Genomic DNA, 6,000 nt, shown 5'->3' with positions numbered 1-6,000 from the left:
TGGTCAAAAGAGCCTGGGTGTCAATCTGTGTTTCAGGTTGTAAGACCCCAAGTGGAGTGAGCTCATCCTTCTCAGACTTGAACATACTACTGCATCTGAGGTGAGTAGCCCCTTGCACTGGTGAGGTCTGTGGTATGTTTGTGCTGAGATGAGGTTGGAGACTCAGGGGGTGGAGGAACATTTTCCCCATTTATGCAGATTCCTCCTTGCATGTCACTCTGAACAATAGCTGTTTGTGCTCATTCCCATTTTTTTGAAAAATGAAGTGGGCATAAGGTCTACCTCCAACAGGTTCTTTCAGAGAATGTCAAATTTCAGTCATGAAACAACAGAAAGCCAGAACAAAAAGCCCTTTAGAGGGTGGGTTAGACTGCCTGAGGTGGGTGTGTCAGTGACATAGTTAAGCATTTAAAGCTATGTACTTAAACAACCTCCCATTATTCATGTAGGAGCTTTATCTGGGTGTCAATGGGCTTGGAAGAGACCAGAGGGCACTCCGGTGTTTTGTGCGAGGACTGCAGGCTGCTCTTCAGAGTTTTGATCCTGACACTAGAATTGAGGCATAGCAGAGTCTCACTGGGGAGTGTAGTATTGCAGTCTAACTGGCATTTTTGCATGCTCTTTGAATCTGCAGAAGTGACTGGCTTACTGCCGTGGTGTTGTAGCAAGGGTTTTGCAGACCTGGGCAGAATGAGGGGAGAGTTACTGATCCTGCTTGTCCACCAGTGAAGTCTTGGCAAATACCGATGAGGCATACCCCAGTGAAGGAAAATCCTCCAGAAGGAGAACTGCTTACATTCCATGGGCTGAAGCTGTAGAGGTGGTCTTTAACATGCCTGCTGCCAGGAGTGGTGATACTCAAGGATTTGTGTTACTTCCTTTAATGCCTCTCTGCTTCTTCTCTCGCGATCAAGGAACTTGATGGTCTCAGGTGACATAGGAGAGGTGACACGTCCATATGCTGTCTCACTTTAGGATGGGCTTTCAAAGCACAAGGCAGAGCTGCATTGCCCTATACCATGGCTTGCTGTTGTCTGGGGTTGAGGCTTGCTCTCTTGGCTGGGATCATGACCCTCCCATGCTCTTCTGTGCTGTGTCTGATGTTCTTCACACCCCTCTGGCAGCCAGTTAAACTTAGGGTTTTGGAGTTTCAGTGGGTCAAATCAGCTTGGGAAAGGAGCTTGGAGGTTCTGGGACTAGTGACAGACACACCATGATGCTGGTTGAAGACAGGGGAGGAGACAAGAGGAAGAGCACAACCTTCATCTTCAGGTGGATGTGGGCTGTTGCATAGGGCTCAGTTGCCCATGTTGCCTCAGGAACAGAGGCTTCTTCCCTGCCTGGTCGAACAGGCTAATGCCAAATTAATGTGTTATGTATTGCTTGGGGAAGAACCTTGACCCTGCTGGAAGCTGACCCACGTGATCTAGATCCTCAGATTTGCTGAAAGCCCCCCTGAAAAGTGGCAAGCTGTCTCTGAAGAAGTGAGAGAAGCTGTGCTGCTTCTGTACTCCTTTGACCCTTGCATGGGGCAATTTATAAACTGGAGTTGCACATGTCTTTGAAATAAGATACCATTGTCGCTTTGCTTTCCAAAGGTAAAGAGGCTAATAAATTTTATGGCTGCTGAGTTATCAACTTTTTAAAATATAAAGGAGGAAAAAGAAGATAATTTCTTTCTTCACAGCCTTAACGTCTAACAGACAGCACTCCAGGATTATCAGTTCATAGAGGCACTTATCATGAAGCTATTATTAGGTCTGTTCCTTTGGTTGATCTCCTCAGAAGGTAAGTTTTGAAAGGCCCTTTGAAAATTCCAGTTACACAGTATTTAGGAACCTATATTTTTAGTTGTTGCAAGGTGGGTGTATAGCAGGAGTCTTAGAAGCAGGATTAAGAAAATTTGTGAGTAAAACTGTGATCTTGCATGTAATTTTGGGTATCTTTGATAATTTTTGGTAAAGATACGTGCATTGGTTTGCACTGTTCTGGGGATGAACTGTGTCTTAGGCAGGCACTAAGGCTTTCTAATGAGAAAAACATCATCAAATAATTAGTCTGAGAATGAGATTTGTCCCAAAATGGTGCAGAAATTCAAGCAAGGGACAGAGGTTTTCTCTGAATTCATATCTATGATCATCTTTTTCAGTGATTGAAGATTGTGTGCGTTAGGCAGCATCCTGGCACTCAGGGCATTATTGTTCAGATTTCTGCAAATTTCAGGGTAGGGGGAAGACTTTTTTCCCTCTACTGGGTCTGTAAGGTCCACATTTGGTGCCAGATCCCAGTTTCGTAGGTGCTTTAGGACTAAAAATAATGTGTATGTTTTGGCCTTATTGGGTCTGTGCTTCAGCTCTCTGCCTGTAAGAAAGTAATGATAGATAGCAATAGTGCGATAGCTTACCAGTAGGCTGTAAGGATAAGTATCTTCAGAGGATTATAAGGTGCTCTGATAAATAACTAACTGTTAGGAGGCTATTTTAGGAATGAAAACCAGAAGAAATTATAACATTTGAGCTTTTTAATTTAGGGGAAAAGATGCATAGTGACTGCAGTTCCTGTGAAAATTTGATTCCAGAAAAAATGTTGCTTGATAGCAGCCTGTAAGAATTATTAGCTGAAAAAGGTTAACTATAAGAGCAAGGGAGGAAGGAATAGAATCTTTCTCCCAAATTTTGGGAAAATTGTCAGAAAAAATACTTTTTTTTTTGTGATGTTGAGAAAATAAGAAATATAAACTAGAATTGTTAAATGGTAGAGTAAGGGAGTAACTATAATATTGGGAGCAGCAGGAGTTAAAAAAAAATCATCCTATGGAAAGCATAAATCTAAAGCAAACTAAGAAAACTAATGAGATTAAAATTTAATCAGCCAAGCCAAAATTGAATCCTTGGGAAAACAATGAATCATTGTTGAAGGAATGAAAACTAATAAATCCTTTTTCAAATACATCTGAAACGGGGAGCCCATAGGGCTGACAGATGTATGAAAGAAAGCCAAAGCCCAACAGAAAAACTAAATTAATTAATTTTTTCTCTCGTGTCCTCTTCACAAGAGCTTAAAAAAGGCCTTGCACTTGGAGCCTTTCAGCATAGAGGACGAGTCGAGGAACAGTCAAATCCTTGAACAAATTGATAACAAATAGTAAAAGAACTGCCAGGATTAGGTGAGATCCACCCAAGGGAGTGAGCCAACCAGAAATATGAAGGTGCCCGTTGTGTTAACTGTGGTGCAAAGTATTTATTGATTCAGCATTGGTGTCGGGAATGGAAGATGGCAAATGTGAAACCAGTTTTTATAATGGGCTCCATTTCAGGAAGATTGAGGGAACTGCAGTGGTAGTTGTACAAAAGCAGTAAGGTTGTCTTCCTCACTAGGCAAACTGGGGATAGCAGAGTGAACTGAATTGGGGTAAATATAATATAACAGGGGAGCTTACCTGTGGAATTGATGAAGAAAACCTATGACAATTGGCACATGCTCATGGATTAATTATTCAGCTGGGGCATATTTGGATTTCCACAAATATTTTGAGCAAGAGTGTTAAGGAAGCTGTCACAGTATAACAGTGAGGGAGGGCACCTTTGTGGGCCCCTGATTAAAAGCCAGGGACTGAAGAATCAGATTGCAAATTTTCAGATTGTGAGAAGGGGGGACAGTGACTCTGCAGAGGCTCATATTGATCTGCACTGGGATGTGGGCTCTCCGTGTATTCAGAAGTGATCTGGATAAGGGGGCAGGCTAGCTTGCTGATGCAAAACTATTCAGGGTGCTCAGACTGAGAACTTAGAAGAATATATGCGGGGAAAACTCACTCTAGCTATATGGACACTATGGTGAACTCCAGATTAGATACTGCTTGGTCACAGAATATAGCTGTCTGAAGACATCAGCTCAGAGTTAGCATCAGTCAGAGAGACAAACAATTTCAGGAGTCAGGGAGAGAACAGCACAGAAAACATATTGCTGCTGCTGTGTATAGGTCCATAGTTCACCCACACCTTGACAGTTGCCTGGACTTTTAATCTCAAAAAAGATGTGGAAAATCCTAGGAGGAAGATAAAGGGGAAGAGTGCTCAGATTTATGAAACAACTTCCACATGATATCAAATAGACTGACTCTTCAGCCTGGAAGAAGGATAAAGACATACAGACACATGCAAAATGGTAAATTTTGTGAAAACGGGAATGACTACTCTTTACAAGAATAACAAGGAAACAGGTTCAAGTTATTAATGAATGAGAAAGTAGTTTTTTTTAACATGTAATTAAATGATGAAGCACCTTTGCCATAGGACTTGGGAGGAAGCCAAAAGTGTGAGAGAGTTAGAAAAACAAATAGGCAAATTCATGGAAAAAAGGTCTTGAGTTCTTCAACATTAAGTAATTGCTTGCTGAGGGAGACCAATAGCACAGACAGTTGGGAAGATAGAGCACAGAAATATAATTGTATTTTCCTTGTTCTTTCCCTAAGTATCTGCATTTTGAATGTTGTCAGAGGCAGAACCCCAGATTAGATGAATCTTCACTCTGACACAGTACAGCTGTTCTTAAATCTTTGAAATATTGAGAGATTGTTTCCTGCCCCCCAGACTCCCCCAGTCCTGGCAACTGGGATTGGACCCTCTTTCACCCTCAGTGTAACCTGTGGATCCATTCTCAAGTATCGTTGAAATCAGTGTTAAAATTATCAAAGATACTGAGTTTCTGCAATGTATTTGTGTGATGCAGATGAGCCCCTCGTTGTTTGAGATACTGGAGGCACATGCAACGGAGTTGGAGTTCTGATTATTGTCTTGAGTAAAGCATCATCTAAAACAATGGGTTGAACAAGCACGAATTTTAAATAAAATGTCACGCAACAGCCAGGCAGCAACAGTTCACTTCCTACCAAGTACAGTAAAAATAATACAAATTTTCAAACAGCTCAAGGCTGAAACGTAAGTGGGGGTGAAAGCCTAAACATATGGAAGTTGCTGAGAGTTACTGAAGATGGCCATGTAGCGCGACTCATGAGACTGGCTGAGGAGGTCATAGGCAGCAGTAGTGGCTTCCTGCCACCATGCTGACCTCCGCGCATGCTGGTACCCATGTCCGCAGGAGCTGCCTGGAGTCCCCTGCTTGCGCTGGGCATGTCACCTCCTTACAGTGTGACCAGTGCTGGCTGCCCTGTGCTCAAGTGTATCTCACCTGCTGGCCTGAGCTGGGTCTGCATTCTCTGTCTTTGGCATGTAAAGAAAGGTGTACAAGCACAAGTATGCAGGACTGAATAGTCCAGAAGTAGCTCCTGAATGTTGAAGAACAATTATTCTAAACACAGCAAGACTTGTTATGAGACTTGCTGGACGCTGATGGCTTCAGTGTGGCAAGCAGGGACAGCTATGATCATGTTTTGAAGTTCAGCAGAGGATCCAGACCCAGGCTTTGTGGCTACCTTTGTGGAGACTTTAGGATAAACCAAAATCTATGTGTATAAATGCAATTGTATACTCAAGGAAAGACAATGTTTACTGAAGTAACTATAGGCCTGACTTCTGGCTCCACAGGTTGTTTCACTTGTCAATGCTCTCTACTAAGAGAAGAAATTGCAGCTGTTTCTGTATCACTATGGCAAACTCACATCAGTGTGGTGTTGCGCTCTGACTGTAGAAGGTGTAGATTAATGTGAATTGTGCTTTTCTAAAGAGTTCTGCCTTGTACATGTTCAAATTACTCTAAATTTGGACAGAATGAGACTACAGCAATATATGAAATGTGCTGAAGAGGAAAACAGGTAGAAAAGGCCTGTAGAGGATGAAGTTGGTTGGAGATCCACAAGCAGTCGATCGCCTGTGTGTATGACTTCATTGTATTTCACTAATTTTAGCAGATCTCACCTGCTTATAATAACTAAAAGCTTATTCTAGTATAGCAAAAACTAAGAAAATACATTTGGTTGTTGGGATGAGCCTCACCTTTGGAAAGTAGGTCAGAGGAGAAAGGTTGCTCCTCTCAGGGTTT

Source organism: Phalacrocorax aristotelis, chromosome 3 (assembly GCF_949628215.1).
Source record: "Phalacrocorax aristotelis chromosome 3, bGulAri2.1, whole genome shotgun sequence".
Lineage (NCBI taxonomy): Eukaryota > Metazoa > Chordata > Aves > Suliformes > Phalacrocoracidae > Phalacrocorax > Phalacrocorax aristotelis.
Note: the sequence above shows the minus strand (reverse complement) of the source record.